This window comes from Hirundo rustica, chromosome Z (assembly GCF_015227805.2).
Source record: "Hirundo rustica isolate bHirRus1 chromosome Z, bHirRus1.pri.v3, whole genome shotgun sequence".
NCBI classification, from domain to species: Eukaryota; Metazoa; Chordata; class Aves; order Passeriformes; family Hirundinidae; genus Hirundo; species Hirundo rustica.
In genome coordinates, this window is record NC_053488.1 from 4,535,721 (window position 1) to 4,553,441 (window position 17,721).

General features: G+C 41.9%; 1 protein-coding gene across 3 annotated transcripts in view; it reads left to right on the forward strand.

Moving 5' to 3' along the window:
* Positions 1-12,707: 12,707 nt before the first annotated feature.
* The window catches only part of TMEM171 (transmembrane protein 171), a 30,888-nt gene continuing 25,874 nt past the window's right edge, over positions 12,708-17,721 (forward strand). For 2 of the 3 annotated variants that reach the window (XM_040090564.2, XM_040090562.2), the window contains exon 1: positions 12,708-12,809. The gene's annotated coding sequence lies outside the window, so the exon portion shown is untranslated. Of the gene's footprint in view, positions 12,810-17,652; positions 17,675-17,721 lie in introns of those variants that run through there. The other variant, XM_040090563.2, reaches the window with a different exon arrangement.

Consider the following 17,721-nt stretch of genomic DNA (forward strand, 5'->3'; position numbering starts at 1 on the left):
TTTGAGCACAGAATAGAAGTTGAAATTGAACAAATGTTTTTGAATCTGTTTGTTTCCTACTAACCCCAAGGCCTGTAGAAGCCTAGTAAGTAATGACTTATTAAATTCACTTTCTCAGCTGGTTGGATACCAGTTCAATAAAGGTACCATTCTTGTCATGCAGGAAGGCAATAGTTCAAGGGCTTGATTCTTATCTTCTGCTGGCAGGCAGGAATGAAGGACTCAAGTGCTTAGTGGTCATACTGAATGGTCCATCTAACACAGTAGTCTGGTCTTCAACACTGGCCAAAAAACAAGCTAGAGCCTGGGAGAGCTAATGTGTGGTTTGCTTTCTGCTCCCCCAGCACCTCTTTTATTGATTAGGGATGTAAAAAGGTGCTGTTAACTTCTTCTAGTATTCATTGAACTTAAAGAGTAGCAGATCTGACAGGGGCTGCTTCGGCATGTCTGTTAACACTTGATTGGCACACAGATACCGCTCACAACTGCTGCAAACTGGATCACTGCTGTCCAAGGAGGTTTGTGATTATCTAAGTACATGATCAGGTAGTTTTTCAGGGAAACCTATCTCTACCACTGCCAAGTAACATTTATGTAGGGTATTTGAAGGAGCAAAAGTATTTGATTATGAACTGGAGCAACATGAGAGTTACAGCTGTGGTGAGTTTTGCTATCTAACTAAAAGGCAAGGTCTTGCATCCTGGCAAAAAAGGATTACATTTCAAGTCTTGTATGTTTGCAAAGCTTAAGATACACAGATGTTAAGATGCCTATCTTTAGTTTTGCAATCGCTAGATAATTGGTTTCCATTTCATTTGTTATGAAAGGGAAATAATACTTAACAGCGTGCAAGAAAAAAAGTCAGGAATTCTTCCAAGCATAGCGTAAGCTAAAAACAGTTCAAAGTACTAAAGCATCAGATAGCATATCTACTGTTGAGGTACCCTTGATTGGACTGATTAGAAAGTCTCTCAACTGAAAACACAATTTTTATCTTTAATTCTATATATTATTATACCAGTAAGTATTTCTCCTCACCTCTCTTTGACCTCCATGTTTACTGACATGTTGATTTTTGGATTCTCCCTTAGTCCGTTAAATAACCAATATAAGGCATACAGTCTTAAAATAATAAAATAATCTTAAAACATGAGAGGCCTCTTCTGGATTACTTACTGAACATTTTATACTCTAATTCTGCATTTTCTGTAACTGCTTTTTTCCACTTCCTTTGGAATCAACTGTTTTTGTTTTTAAATCCGGGATCGCTATTTCAGTTACTGTAACCTAAAATATTGTTTTTGTTTGCCATTGTCCCAGCTTTATTTTTAAATTTATTTTTAAATATCTTGTTCTGTTACTTAGCTATTATTACTCAGGAGGGTTTTTTTAAAAAAAAGTTAATAATCATAAGCCATAAATCATGCCAATTTCACTACTCTGAATATTTAACTTTTCCTTTTATCATGTCCCAACCTGTCTTCTACAAGTTCTCAGTTCTTAACTCATGTTTTCTGCTGCAGAAAGTTACCAGTGGTAATGTGTTCAGCAATTACTCAAATCTTCATTCTGCTTAAGGAGTCAGCCCATTTTCATAATAATTTCTGATTCTCCCCTCCAGATGTGCCCTCCTGCTTTGCTATTTGATAAGCTCCTTATATAGTACTGCAGCCTTCTCTTCTGTTTCCCTCTCTTGTCATTAGTAGGTTATATGAATAGTCATCACTAGTACAGAAATGTTAAGGCTGCCCCAGTGCTAGTACTGATGACATTGTATCCAGATAAGATGCACCAGTGCAACTTGGGTTGGAAGAAAACCAGAACCCAACAGCGTGAGCTCAAAAACTGTTGTTTACCTTCCACCTGTGTTGAACTCTCTTTCTCTGGCACCTTACAGGACCATGGATTTAGACAGAGAATCAGAGACAGAGACAGACAGAGCTTTCAGCCCCTAAGCACCTGACCTCATTCTTCAATGCAAGTTTCTCCTTCACAGGTGAGAATTCCTTGACCTGTGTGCATGAGTCCCTTCTCACTTCTGAGCAGTTCCTAGACTGACACACTCTCTAAATGCTTGGGTAGGTGAGTACAGGAGGATTGCTGCAGTCTGTGATCTGCCATCTCTGCAGCTGACATCCCTCTCAAGTCTCACCAGTCTATTCCTATGGGTGAGCCAAGTGCTGCCACACCTTTTCCCCTGCTGAAATCACAGTTCCATGCTCTGAGTCACGTGGCTAGAAACAGTAGACTGGAAGTCTGCTTCTAGTGAGATTACAGAATAAATTTAGTTTTATTTCAGGACTAAAATGCAGAAGATTTCTCAATGTAAAACTGCATATTGTATATCTAGCATAAGAAACTCAGCCCTCAGATGGCTGCTCTTAGTCTAGCCTCATTTCTTTAGACAGTGTAGAGGTAGTGTAGAGCAAACACTACACTCACAGGAGAAAGAAAAAGGTAATTACAGGGAAAAATTAATGTGGGCATGAGTTTAAGTGGAAGAATATGTGTTTGCCACAACTTTTCCATAAAGGAGTTGGAATTTTTTTTAAAATTCAGGATGATGGGCCATTAGAGCTACTTTCTTGGCATTTTGCAAGATACTTGAAAAGACCATCAAACTTCTCAAAATATAAGTTGTATCTTTAATAGGATGGGAGAACATGTAGGATGTCTTCTCTCTTATCTAGCTATGAGCTAGATCTTGTCACTACTGCACTCATCTAAGCACCAGGCTTTGCTTACAGGAAACAATAAGTTTCCCAGTGAAAGCAGTATGGAACCTGTATCCCCATTTTCCTCAGCTGTGACTTTTCCAGATTGCTTAGGTGGCAGTGCTTTTGCCAGCTGCTCCCCAAGGAATGCTGCAAAAACACACGTTAGAATTCAAGAGGTTTTTGGCAAATAGCATTTTCTAGTCATTCCTCCAAGTGGTACTCCAGCTCAAAACAGTCCTCCAGGTTTTGATAAAGAAGCGTGAAAACATAATCTGTGTTTCAGGAAGGCGTTCATCCCTCGTGTAGGCAACCACAGTGCAGTCTCTGGCTTTTCATGCTACCGATGGTTAAGAAAAACCAGCTGCTGTCACAAGTTGTAAAAGAAGCTTTCAAAAAAGTGTTACACTGTTCTTGAAGTGGTAACTGTTACCGCAACAGCAGTTTATAAGCAGCCAAGTTCTGAGTTTTACTCTGCTAAAAAGAGTCCTTCTGGGCCCAGGAGCATATACCTGCTGTCTGGGTCATCGGTAAAGGTGTTTGTACCAGCACACAGCAGGAGCAGTGGTATCCAGAAGATATGCTCACTCTTTCAATTACTGATAACCGTCTACTGTTGCCATTATTTTAGTTTGTGGAGCAAAAAGACCTTCTTTGTATGACAAGCAGCACCAATGTCCTGCTATGTCCTCTTCATAGAAGCTGTGAAGTATTCGCAGCATATGGTGCCGTAAACAACAATGTCTGAACAGAGATTTCTTCATCAATTTCTACATTTTCCCTGTAGAAGCTAAGTGGTAACTTGCAGTCTCCTGCTACACCATTCAGTGATCTTTCCAGTTGTTTTTTTTCTGCAGTTGTAGAATATTGTTAAGACCTTGATTGGTGTTTGTAAGGAAGAATATCTTACTCATCTGTTCAGTCAAAGATTGGTTACAGTTGTTTTAAAATTCTTGTTAAGTCTCTTTTGGACACTTGCCTTTATTTAAAGGATCTATTCTCTTCAACATTTAAAAGTGTTCCATACTTGCATACTTGTTCCATCTCCATTAAAGTTTTGGAAGCCCTTCTTTTTCTCTCTTCCAGCAAGGTAGCTGTTTTAATGTTTATTGCTGCCACTATCTCTATTTGAAGACATGTGAAATGTATGTTTACAACAGATACACAGTATGATCTAACCAGACGTTTGCAAGTTATGATTCAAATGAGTATTAGATCACATCAGGTATATCTTTCATTGTTCTCCATAGATGTTACAGGCTCTACAGAGATTACTGTTAGCATATACTCTACTGTCATCTCTATGGCCCAACTGTGGTAGTAGTCACAATCAGGTCAAGGTGAGGAACGTGTTAAAAATAGCATGGGATTATTTCTATAGTGAAGAAACTGATGTAAGCCTCATGAAATAATACACACTGCATCAGACCTCCTTGCTGCAGTCAGTATTTGCTTTTAAATCAGAAAAACACAGCTGCTGGTAGGGATCATATTGGGACTACTTACAGTCTGCTTACACCTCAATTTACAGAGATACTATTAGCTTTCAAGTCCTTCCGTCAGCCATGTCTAATCTTGGACAACTCCTTTGGGACACTTGCCTGAGTCAAGAAATTGAGTGCTCTTGTACAACAAGTTGTACAACATTCTTCTAGGAAGGACTTATATTCTGCAGAAGCTGCCACACCTGCTGGCTGTCAGCAGATTATGGGCAATTCATTTGTAGTTCCAGAATGAGCTCAAAAGTGGGGGTGGGAGCATAGCAGTTGTGGAAAGAAGCAAACATAAATTAAATGCTCTCTGATGCAGGTGATGAAGAATCATAAAGAACGCCCCATCTTAAGTTGCCTACATGAACTGCACAACTAAACGTTAGTGACAGCCAAGTCAAAATTACTTGATTGCATTTGTTGTTAGTAATCAGATTCAAGTAGTATGGGCAGGTGCTACTACAAATGGTCAATATTTAGATTTTTGGATATGCTCATAAAGCAATAATCCCTTGATTGAGATGCCTACCATAATTAAACACAACCCAGCTGGAATCCGCCACAGCTTCATGATGAGCCAGTTTCCTCAGTAGTTCAATATTGTCAAAAGGCATGGGCCAAGTTGTCCATCTTCGCTCAACACTCCTTGTATCAGCTCTGTACCACCTTGGTACATATCTGCTCGTGATTCAACTTACCAGCCAAATGTAAGTCAAAGCCAGAAAACAAGAAAGTTCTGTTCTTGTAAGCAAACTGAACCAACTTGCAAGAGGATCTGACAAGCAGGCATTCCTGACCTAGGGGTAGAGATGGGACAGGGAATGAGATCTCCCAATTTAGGCAACAACACCTTACCAGCCCAGGCCACCTGTTCACTAAATCACAGTCAGAGAGGGGAACTAAGCCACTGGCTCCAGTAATGTAAGGGAAGGCTTCTTTTAATAGTGGCTTTAAATCCTGAAATTATAAACTATACAGGATTGATAAGAAAAGCAAATTAAACACAGGGGTAGCAAAGTCCATGGAGATTGTTTGACTGAGGGTGATAAATAAGTGTTTGCTCCAAAAAACAACAAAAATGTTTAACTTCAACTCTGTTATGGGACCTGTACTAGCTAAAAATGCCAGAATTGGTAAAACAAAGAGAGTGAGAAAGAAAAGTAATCAGTAAATATTTTGCCACATCTCTTAAAGGCTATCTAGATCATGTAGTCACATGGTGAAAATACTTTGCAATCCAAGAGTATCTAAAGAGAGATATTAATACATCATCTACTAAAGCTAAATATTTTTAAACCAGCAAATCAGATAAACAACATCCAGGAATTTAGGAAGTTGAATAAGCCATACTATGGATCATTAATTTTTATTTCAGTGATTCTCAAATACTGGAAAGTATTAGAAGATTAAAAGAAAGATAACACCATTACAGAGGGGAAAAAAAAAAAAAAAAAAAAAGCGCTGTCAATCCAAATAACTGTAATATAGAACTTAGTGAGAAATTTTTTTAAAAAAATATTTAATATAATTAGTGTCAATCATGGATGTACCAAATGAAGGTCTTAAACTAATTTAGGATTAGGTTGAAAATCTGGATCATAAGAATAATAGGGTCAAAGGAAAAAGGGATTTATGTAAGATGCCTGATTTAGAAGTACACAACATTGGGTTTATAACTAGAACAATGCAAGAACATAATTAAAAAATTAATCTTGAGATGTAACTGAAGAGGGAATCAACTTTAAACACCATCCTGGTGGACTCCTGCAGAGTTCATAATGCCTAATATTTTTCCAATTACTGATGTTAAGAAACCTGAAGCTTTGCAGATGACAAAAAGTTGGAGGACAAAAGATAAGCTAGGTCCCAAGTGCAGTTTTTAACCACTTTACTATCATCCAAAATGGCAAGAGGATGCTATAGTATCAAATAAGCAGGGACAAAATAGCATTCCATGTTGAATGCAGAGGTAGACTTGTTAATATTATTCATATACCCTTCTTTAAAATCAATATGGAGGCTATTGGGGGGAAAAAAAAAAAAAAAAAAAAAAAAAAAAAAAAAAAAAAAAAAGAAGAAGAAAGAAAAAAAGAAAAAAGCTCTGGGACTTGTAAAACCAGTGATTTGAGTCTATTTTTTACTGTCAAAGCCTAAGGAGTTACATCATCTCAGCTGATATGAACCTAGGTAGAAAAATGGTATTCCATGCATGGCAAAAGCACTATTATCAGAAATAAAAGGTTGTCAGAAGCTTTCCCCAAGTCCTGTAGAACCAATGCCAGCCAGCTCTGAGATGAACCCCTAGGGTAACGTACTTAAATTAAAAAAAAAAAAAAAAAAAAAAAAGGGTTTTGTACAGACACAGTTGCAGCCACTGAAGAATGAAGGATCTTGAGATCCATAGTCCTGGAAGGACTTGTGACCCTGTGGAGAATCCACACTGGAGAGCAGCCTGTCCTTGAAGAACTGCACCCTGTGGAAGAGGGACCCATGCTGCAGCAGTCCCAGAGAGCTGTTGCCTGTAGCATGTACTCACACTGGATAAATTCATGGATAACTGTCTTCTGTGGGAGGGAACCCATGTTGGAGTGGGAGAGGACTCCTCTGCCTGAGGGGTAGGAACAAAGTATGACTGTAATCCTCACCCCTCATCTCTCTGCACTGCTGTGGGGAGGAGGTAGAGCCGGAGGGGAAAGTGGTTTTAAGATTTGTTTTACTTCTCACTACCCTGCTCTGATTTTGAGAGGTAAATTCAGTTTATTTCCCCAAGTCAGGTGTATTTTGTCCACGACAGTAATGAAAAAATGGTCTCTCCCTGTCCTTATCTCAATCCATGAGACTTGTTATATCCTCTCTTTCCTGTCCAGCTAAGGAGGGGAATTACAAGGGAGCTTTGGTGGGTACATGGCTTCCAGCCAGGAAGAGGACAAAATATTTATCAAGCCAATAATATTTGGCACACAACCTCATAAAGTTCTGCTCTACAATTTGATAGAGATATTTTCTATTCAGAGTGTCAGTCTGAGAGGGCCAGGTTCAGCATCTTTAACTCTGATATAACACACTGATGGTGACTATGTCCCTAGCATAAACATTGATCCTTTCACTAAGATAGATGTAAACCAGCACATTTTGACCACTCAATCATTTTCACTAGTGCAAAAATCAAAATTATAGATCTCATTGTATACTTCCAAACAGTCCTCACCTCCCACAGCTGGGACCTGTTCTCAGTCTGAGAATTCAAGGTCTCACTTTTATTTAAACTATGCTGTAGTTTGGACTAGCAATCCACCATCTACCGCTCTGTAAAACAGAATCTGGGTGAGAGCACAAAAACATCTGGATGCAGATCTCTAGCAAAGCAAAATACAAATGTTCCAGGTCACACCAAGTAAGCAGGCTGACCCTGTAGCCTGGAAATGAACAATCAGTCCCTGGTGTCACAGAATCACAGAATTGTTTAGATTGAAAAAGACTTAAGGTCGAGTCCAACCATTAACCCAGCACTGGCCACCATTAATCCGTGTTCCAAGTGCCATATTTGAATATCCTTAAATTTCCTGCAGGGATGGTTTCTCCATCACTTCCCCGAGCAGATCATTCCAATGCTTGGCAACCCTTTTGGTGAAGAAATATTTATTGATATCTAATCTAAATTTCCCCCATAACAATTCAAGGCTTTTTCCTCTTGTCCTACAACCCCCACCTCCCCACTTCTTTTAGGCAGCTGTAGAGAGTGATAAGGTCTCCTCGGAGCCTCCTTCTCCCCAGGCTAAACAACCCCAGCTCCCTCAGCTGTTCCTCATAGGAGTTATGCTCCAGACCCTTAATCAGCTTTGTTGTCCTTCTTTGGACATGCTTCAGCACCTCGATGTCTTTCTTATACTTTCTCCTGAACTGTTGCCACCTACTCATTGACATTTAAAAGCTAAGCGAACTCAGTCAATGCACAATCAGTGTGCATTTTTTTCCTGGTTAAGTGTATATCCAACCTACTGGTATTGTATTCCTTTTAAAAAACGGCACCAATGATAAAATTTTGAACAGAAAATTACATCTGTTTTAGGATTTCAAAAATGCCTTTCTAACATGTGGAAAGATTAGCTCAACCCCGGACTGGGTCTCTACATGCACTGGATGAGAATAATAGAAGACTTTTGCATTCCTCTTTCCTTCCTTGCTCTGCATGACCAAGTTGCCCTTCTCAGGATTCAATTCCTGACAGTGAGAAGCAGTACACTCTTCAGCCAGGTAAGGTTGTCTGCCCCAGACTCTGTTCTGACGGGTGCAGCATGTTGTCTTAGGCTCACTTCCTCATCCCAGTGTCATCACAGCACAGCGCAAGAGCGTATGGGTTTCCAGTGGCACCAACTGAAATAGCTGTCATGCCTTTCTCTTAAAAATCAAATGCCAGTAGAATAAGCAAACCCAACAAATTAAGATACAGTTTTGAGATATGGATCAACCTCTCCTGGCCAAAACAAAGCTATTTGATTTTTATGAGGGTTAATGCATAACCTCTCTGAATTTCATTAATTTTTAGTCACTTGTCTCTCACTTCCTTTGAATACTTACAGGGGGCTTATAAGAAAAATGGGTAGAGACCTTCCAGCGGAGCCTGTTGCAATAGGATGAAGGGTAATGGTTTTAAACCTAAGTAAGAGTAGATGTAGAGTAGGTAGAAGGAAGAGATATTTTATGATGGTGATGCAGCACTGGGAACAGGTTGCCCAGAGCAGTGGTAGCTGCCCCACACCTGGAACTATGACAGGGCTCTGAGCAACCTGATTTAGTTGAAGATGCTCCTGCTCATCTAGGAAGGCAAGGATAAATGGCCTTTAAAGGTCCCTTCCAACCCAAATCATTCTGATTCTCTGATTCTAGGATTTACTGACAGAAATACCAAATTAGTCTGTTGCATTCACGGATGCAACCTCTGACCTTTTAGATGGGTACAGCAAAAAGGCTGGGAAAGATGATTTATTAAGAGGAGGTGGTGACTGTCAGCCAAGTCATGGACACTTCTGGTGTGGCCAGGCTCTGAAGAGAGCAGCCTCTAAAGTTCTCTGAAGAGTTCTCTGTTGCTCCTGAGAAGGGATCATCACAGGTCGCTAGGATGCACTGCATGAGTGTAGTAAATGCCACAGACCCAGGTGGCTGCTGTTTTGTGGGGAGGGTGTCAGCCCCCCATTTATCCTCCCTTATAGTATAGCCAGCAACAAACTCTCTCCTGTGGTTCTTCTGTAGCTATCTGCTGAACTACACAGAATAACTATTTTGGGATTAATTAAGTTTGGTTCCAAAGCTCACTGAAAGATGGTAGCAATGCCTTTGTCATTTCTAAGCCTATAAATTGACAATTTAAATAAAATAAACATTTTATGGACTTGTATTTCTAAGTATAGGGGTTTTGAGCCTATCAGAATATAAATAAACCAACACAAACAGTTCTTCACTATTCAGTCAAGCTTTGCATTTTCTGTGCACACCAACTTCTCAATGTGAACTGGCTGCACAGAACTTGGTGGGAGCTGGAGAGCTGGGTGACTCTGCATCATCATCTCATTTGTACCATACCATCACAGCAAGCAAGTACCAATTATAAAGTGAATTTGCCACGCATTTCCTCCATGCACCCTTCAGCAGTTCCTGCTTCAAAGTATACCAACAAAAGGCCAGCTGTCATTGAGACACAGCGAGCAGCATCAGCCTTGATCTAAGGATCTTCTACGAAACTTCAAAATGTGCTCTGAATTATAACACTAGGTATTTCTAGGATGGTTACATTTTCACCAGGACAGTTTAGGACAGTCTGCATTCTCACCAGATTTTCAAACATCAGAAAACATTCTGCAGATCACACAATGTTTTGAGCTGAAGCACAGTCTCAGCACATTCAGTATTTCATATCTAATTGCAACAGCTGTGGTTTTGTTGACCCATCTTATATTGCACACAACATATTAACATCTCTTCCGCACAGCAGAGTTTTAATCTAGAAGTGACCAGCATTTAGTATCACTTACTGCATTTGTGCCCTTGTTTCTAGAGACCATCATCTTCAGGCAAACAATTCAAACCAACTGTCTTTGATATTTATAAACAGTTTGCTAAATTTAAAAAAATTAAGGGGAAGCAAAGTTCGTAATTTTCATTTATATTTCATCAGATTATTGCTATAAGTAGTGGCTTCCATCAGCCTCAACTAATTCCCAATCAATAAATCATGAGCAATTATAATTCTCTGCTCACCATCCCAAATGGTAATCTTCTTGTCACTGTCTTTATGACTGTAACCCAAGAAATAATTTCAAAAGCAGTGACTTTCTGGTAGCTCTGGCAGCTCTCTGTCATTCTCCAGCTGTGAATGCACTGCATTTTTTTATAGCTCTAGCATTGCTTTCCATGCCAATCAAAAATACTTTCTTTTCTCTACTAGCACTAACATCCAGAAACTACTGTCATACAACTATGTCCAGTCTTAACATAAAAAACTCTCTCAGTACCTTCCTGTATGGTAAAAACCAATATGGCTCCGTTTTTGCCAAATACTACCACTTAGGTGTGGACTTAAAATATGCATTACTTGTAGTTCAACAGTTACTATTTTAAAAGTTTTAAAATATATATAGTTAAAAAATAATTCTTATCTTAAATCACAGCATACGGCTCAAGATTACAGTTTTATGACTGCAGTCCCATGGCAGGAATCAGCAGTCACTTAATGCATTGAAAATTCATACCAGAACAACCTTTCTAGACAGAGATCATTTTTAGGTAGATGCTAGCCAACAAGCTCGTGAACTGTTACGACTTTTTTTCTTTTTTTAAGTGAAATTCTTGGCATGTTGGCTTTGGTAGAAGAAGTATTTACATAAAATAAAAGAACCATTTATGTAACAGGAAAAGAGAACATATATCACAGCAGTGGTCCAATAATTAACTAGTATCAGAGAACCGAAGAAAGATTAGCCTGACAAAGTAATTCATACAGAAATGTGCACCACAGAAGTGTTTTTATTAATTATTTAAGCTCTACGTTGAAAAAACAAGGGAACCAGAATCAGGTATTAGAAAACTGACATATAAACATAACTAAAACTCCTTGTGTCACTGCTGTCAGGCTTCATAAAATAGTCTGATTCTACCTTTGATGCTCTTTACTCTTGGCAAGAATTAATCTTCAGCGTGTGTTTTTAAACACGCACAGCTAATTTTCTTTTATTGTCTCCAGACTTTTTAAAAATTCTTCACTGGAATATTTCCCTCATCATAGAATTGTTACTTCCCAGTCTCCTTACCACAAGACCCTTCACAGGAGTATTGTGTCATACAGCTGAAGCCCTTCCAGTCAATGGTAGCTGAACTGGGACTTAAAACAGTTGACACAGCAAAGGGTCATTAACACTCAGGAACCCACAGTTCTGGAAACCTTGAAGCTTTCTACCCCATGACAAGCTCCTTCCTACACCCAACATATATTTTCATACGCTTTTTGGTTATCAATTAAATTCCAAATTTCCCTTGCTCTCTACCCAAACTGCCTATGAAAAAAGGAATTTTCACCTAGCTGTACTGTCTAACCAAAGTCTTGCTTGTCAAGCAAGACTTCAATCATTCTCTTTTCCTCCTGCCATCTATTTTTCTCAGCATCACTCCATGCCTGTTCTGGCTCATCTTGCTTTGACTCACATAAACCCAAATGGATTCACCCACGCCTCACTGGCCAGCGGGGTGCTGCTAACCAGCTGGGCAAACTTCGGTCACATTGTCTTGGTCCTGCCACTGCTACAGCACTTAAAACTGGCCCGACTTCATTTTTCTTCCCTGGCTCCTTGTCTACTCACACAGCTGCTTCTTGCACGTCACAGCTCTTTCGTCTCAGGTACCAAAGCCAGCTTCTTCCTCTTTCCACTGCCTGCACCTTGCAAGAAAGCATTTTCTTCCACTTCAGCTAAAGTGGCTCACCACTGAAGATCTGTCACATCTACGCTCAGGCTGCCTTAAGGTTGCCTAACAAGTTCCCAAGCGTGTGGACTTAGGCAAGTGTTGTTACTGGACTACAACACGCAGGGCTCCTGAAACAGAGCCTGGTTCTCGTAATGCCAAGGCTGTGGGTCCAATTCATGCGTGGGCCCTGGAGAGGCGCACCCGATGATTCTTACGGGTTTCTTTCCACTGAGAATATTCTGAATCGATCCCGTGAAATGGGAGCCGTGGCACTCGCATCCTGAGGGGGGCCGCTCACCCGCCTCGCCCCGAAATCGCGGGTATTTCAGGGGCTCACTCGGCTTTGGCCGCGCACACCCGACTCCAGAGCGGCGTGCCACGGCCGTGCCCTGCGAGGCGCACCGACACACCGCTCGGGAGCTCTCCCGGCCGCCCCGCCCCGGGGCCGCCGTCAGCCGCGGGCGAGGCCGGGCCGGGGCCGGGGCCTGGGCCGGGCGGGGCGCCGGGCACGGGGGGGGCGGTGCCGCCGCGCCCGCGCTCCCCCGGGGCGGCTCGGCGGGGCCTGGCCCGGCCCCGGCCCGCTCCGCCGGCCGCCGGTGGTGCTTAAATAGCGGCGCCCGCCTCGCTGCCGAGTCCTTCGCGCCGCCGCCAGGTAAGGGCGGGCGCCCGCGGCCCTTCGCCGACCGCGCTTTCTCGCCCGGGCGGCCGCGGGGCCCTGCGGCCGTGCAGCCACGGCGGGGCGGGTGGGAGGCTGAGAGGCAGACAGACAGACAGACAGACAGGGAGAGGGCGGGCGGCCCCGGCCGGTCCCGCGGGGCTCGGGGGCGGCCCGGGGGTGCGGCGCCGGCGGGCGGGATCGCCGCCGTCTCCCCGCAGCCGCCGCCATTCCCGTGTTTTCGCTCTTAGGCAGTGTGTGTGAGGGTTACCCGGGGTGAAAGTGCCTGCTGCCTGCTGCCCGGAGAGCCCGCCGCTCCCCGCAGTGCTTCCCCGCTGCCAGCGCGGCCGTCCCTGAAGGGGCTTCTGCGGTTTTTCCGGCCTGCCGCGCTCTCGTGGCTGGTGCCGCTGAGGAGGTTCGGGTGCTGCTCCGTCACGGAGAGGCGGTGGAGAGGTTTGCCCGCTCCTTGCTCCGGCGTGATGCATGGCAGCTCTTGGGGCAGCTTCCTGAAGACCTTATTGTGGTTTGAAACAGGCTGTGCGTGAGGAGGAGTGCGCTTATGGCGTGCTGCTTTTCCTAGATGGAGTAGAGCTTAATTGCTTGTCTATTAAATTGTCTGGCTTAATGCCCCAGGCTAGCATCAGGAAACTGGGATGGGATGGATTTAGGTAGCTTTTGGAGCCCTCATGGTCACCACGGCCTGTCCTGTGGTCAAAGATCTGTGAGCCTTTTTGTCTTGTGCCTTTTGCTGCTTTGAGATACATCAGCCCTCTGGGACGGGCTTTGCTGTGAATTTCCAGAAACTAATCTGTCATAACTGTGTTGCCTGTTTGAAAAACATCAGCCCTGGTGTTAACTGAGTTTGTCTGCTTTCTCCCTAGTCTCCCTGCGGGTTCTCCAGAACATAGGACCTGCTTTGCCACAGCTCTTGTGTGCCACTAGAGTGTCATTTAAAAATCCCACCAACAAGCAGGGGACCCTTAAGAGCTCATTTTTGAGTCTAGGTGCAGTCCTAGTTGCCTGTATGGCATCCAGTCAACGGGTTACCAAGCTTTGCTTTGCGAGCTCCTCGCTGTTGAGACAGGCTTTTGGGGTCCCCCTGTCTGACTGTGGTGTCAGTGTTCTTCCTGGTGAAGTGTGTGAGGAACATTTGTGGGCCATCTTTTACTGTAGCTGCTTTTCTCTCATAGCCTGCAGGGACAGGAATTGGCAGCTTTGCAGAATGCAGTTCTGTCTGGCACGGTCAGAATCCCTGACAGTGCTGATTTGTCATAAGAAAGATCCCTGGTGTACATATCTGTGGAGAGTGGCAGGATTCATCCCACTTTCTGGAATTTCCTATGGCTGCTGCTTTCCACTACTTCTCCAGGTGGCTTCTGCCTCACCTGTGATGATCATAAATAACAGCACAGCATTACTCTTCCTATACTGTAAGCTGAAACAATAATTTTGTCGACCCATATGGGCGGAGCTCTTGTGGCATCCACTCCCAGGTTGGGAATCTTTATACACTCTGTCTAAGTCTTGTAATCTTTTATGATATCTAAGTCTTAGGGTCTGTGAGATAAGAGAGCACTGTCAAGTACTAGTTAGTGACTACATACATAAGAAACCAAATTACATGTATTTCGCATCTCAGAACTTGTTACTGCTTGTAGTTTTGTTTCTTAAAAGTAGAAAACAGAGTATATCCTGTTGGGCATTTCCCACTAGCTCTTCCAATAAGTGGTTAAACACACCTTCGGGAGGGAAGAGTGTTGGAATGAAGGTTGCATATTGCAATTTAGTTTAAATGGCTGTTCTCATGAGTGTCTCTGGATGCCAAGAGTCCAGTCCAGGGGGAAAAACTGGGATTTAATAAATAACAGAAAATGGTGTGGGTGTGGAAGCAGATATGAACAAAGAAGGGAATTCAGACAAAAGGAGCCATTCATGTTTTGATATGGAAGTTAAACTGAATGAAGTTGAGAGCCTTTTTCCTTACAAGTACCTTGACAAATGAGGAGTCATGGTTTAATTTGAAACCCGGGGGAAAAAAGGAAAGTATCACAAAAATAATTGCACAATGGCAGTGGCAGCTTCCCCGTAGTAGTTCAAAAATTGGAAACATAAGTGAAAAAATGGAAAAAATAATGTCCTTGAAAAGGATGGCTTATAAATTCTAACGGGATTTCCACTGTGGACTACAACTAACAGAGTATTACAGTTTTTGAGATAACACAAAGTAGACCTAAAACTTCTGCATGAGATTATTTCTGTGCTTTTGCAAGCAAAAAGAGGGTGAATAGGACCTACTCTGGTAAGGATAAAACAGAGGGACAGTAGTGTTTTAATTCTTCCAACGCTTTTCTTTTAATTCTGTTCCTGAATTCATAATGTCTGCATGAAGCTATCAAATTTCATATGAGTAAGAGCGAGTAAACTCATAGCCCTGGTGTTTGCAAGGATATTTTCCGTATCTTGGAAAATATGTACTCTGAAGGCTCAAGAAGAATTGCAGTAGAAGTATTTTAAAATTCTTGGAGTCGTCTGTAATATGAAAGTTGTAATACAAGTGTTACGTGAAAAAGATGACAAGAAATTGTGAAGTTATTTCCTGTTCTATATACCTGGCATAGGCCTGACTTGCAAAAATGTAAGGCACTACATCATTTAGGTTGAGCTTATACCCAGACTTCCTTTTTAAGCTATGTTTCCAATTCCCTCTTCCTCCCCTTCATACTTAATGACCTCTACACTGCTGGATTATGTCGTGATGGTTTCTGACCTGTTATTTCCATGTCTGCTATCAGACTCGAGTTTAATATGAAGAGAAAATTGCTTTACATCAATGTGCCTGTGGAGATATGAGATCTAATGGAAGTATTTCAAGCACATAGACACTTAAAGACTTTCCTCTTTCTTAAAATACTTTTTCTTGAAACACAGGAAATAAATTTAGTCTTGCTTTGGGTTTTCTGTTAAAATTTCATGGTAGTATAAATGGAAATTAGTCTTCTCTTGGATTTTCCAGCATAAAATCTATGGCTTTCATTTTCAAAGCCACAACAAACTGTTCTAAATGTTCATTCTTTTGTGGCCTGAAATAATGAAGAAAATATGTACATGCTTAATTTCTAATGTGTGTTTTAGCTTAATCTTGTAAGAACAAGATTGGTGGAAAAGAAGCACGCACTGTGTTGGAGTAAGGAGAACAAATCTCTAAACTTTTCTTTGTAATGGATATATTTCAATTTATGAGTTTTTTTCCTTCACGTTATTTCATGTGGTTCTTTTTGCTTGCATTTAAGTCCATGTTTTCTTTGCTCAAGAGAACTGCAAAGAAAGGATATTCAGAATTCTCTCTAGAGTGTTTGTGTTATAATGGTTAATGTGCCTCAGCAGAAGAGTATCTCTAAACAGTTGTGTCTGAAACTGGGCTTTGCTGGGATTTATTTATTTACGTGTGTGTGATTCAGAGGCATTTTACTCGGCTTTGCATTTTTGGTAAGTCAGGAAACCTGAGCCAGCTCAGATAATTTAGGAGGATGGGGCATAAGCAGTTATCAGAAAGAATTTTATTAACTTAGCAAAGACTGCTGAAATCAAAGAAGTGACCATCCCAGTCTGGTTTTTTCTTCCCAGAAGCAGAGCCTTCAGACTGACTTCAGCTCATGCAGTATTGAAAGTGTGCTGAGCTAAAGGTCTTCAGTTTGAAATCAATCAAGAGGAGTACTTTTTTCTTTTTTCTTTTTTTTTTTCCCCCATGAAATGCTGTCCTATTTTTAGTGCTTTTTATAACTTTTTTTTTCCCCAGAGTGAATCTGACTCTTCTACCAAGGGACCCTCAGTTAGCAGTTTTTCAAACCTATCTTAGTAGAGGGTTCTCAGTAGAATGAATTCAAAACAGTGAAGGAACACTTAGCAGTCATAGCTGACAACTTAACTACTCACAGTGATGGAATGCATTAAGGAGCAGTCCCTCAGTTTTGCTGTTGATGGAGACTTGGTTGCTTCCTGCAGTGGCCTTGCTGTGTTTCCTTGCCTCTCAGATCTTGTGCTCATTGTGCCTTTTACTTGAGTGATGTGCTCTGCTTTCTCCTGTGCTTTTGGGGGGCCTGGTTTGATGTTCAGCAGTGAAACGTGTAATAACATCATCATTTGTGTATCTGTTCTTTATTGGGTTCTACTCTTAAAAGTGGCTGGACAGTGACTCAATAGATTGCGTTGCATTACAGATAAATAATTGTGTCTGAGACACTAGTGGGTTCTGTGGTTGTGTTTTGTTTTTGTCCCAGTGGGGCACTGCAGTGACACAAACCTTGTTGTGCCTGACACATGTTCAACAGTTTGCTTCCAGAAATCACATAATACCTTGTTTTTCTCGTGGAGTAAGTGTAGCAGAGGCGTATGTCAGGAGGATCCAGTCTAATTTGATGTTTTATCTTCCAGTCATATCTGAATTAGTGGCAGTACAGTAGCAGCTGGTAGAGAAAAGGCTGAAGGTGAACTAACAAACAGCAGTAACTAAGCTGGTTCCCTGCTTCCATCCATGACCAACTCCACCAGTCCCTGCATACCAGTCCTTATATATCCAAGACATAGGTGAAATTGTCTGTCATGGGAGGCTGCTGATGAGGGGAGTCAAAACACACTTGCAGCACAAGCATGCTTAAGTAGTTCCTACACTTGGTAGGGAGCAGCTTTCTTGTGGTCTGTCCATGAGACTTGTTATTTTCCGTAGTCTGAACTTCCCCTGCATTTCAGGTTGCCTTGTGATGGATGTTAGCCAAGATCTCCCTGGTTGCTAGTCACCACCTGGTGGCTGGTGTCCATCTGGCCCTGTAGGCCAGAGTGTCGGAGTAGCAGAGACTTCCTTGTAGGTAACAGCAGAGTTATTTTATTTTTGTACGGGAGCTCACGGACTGAA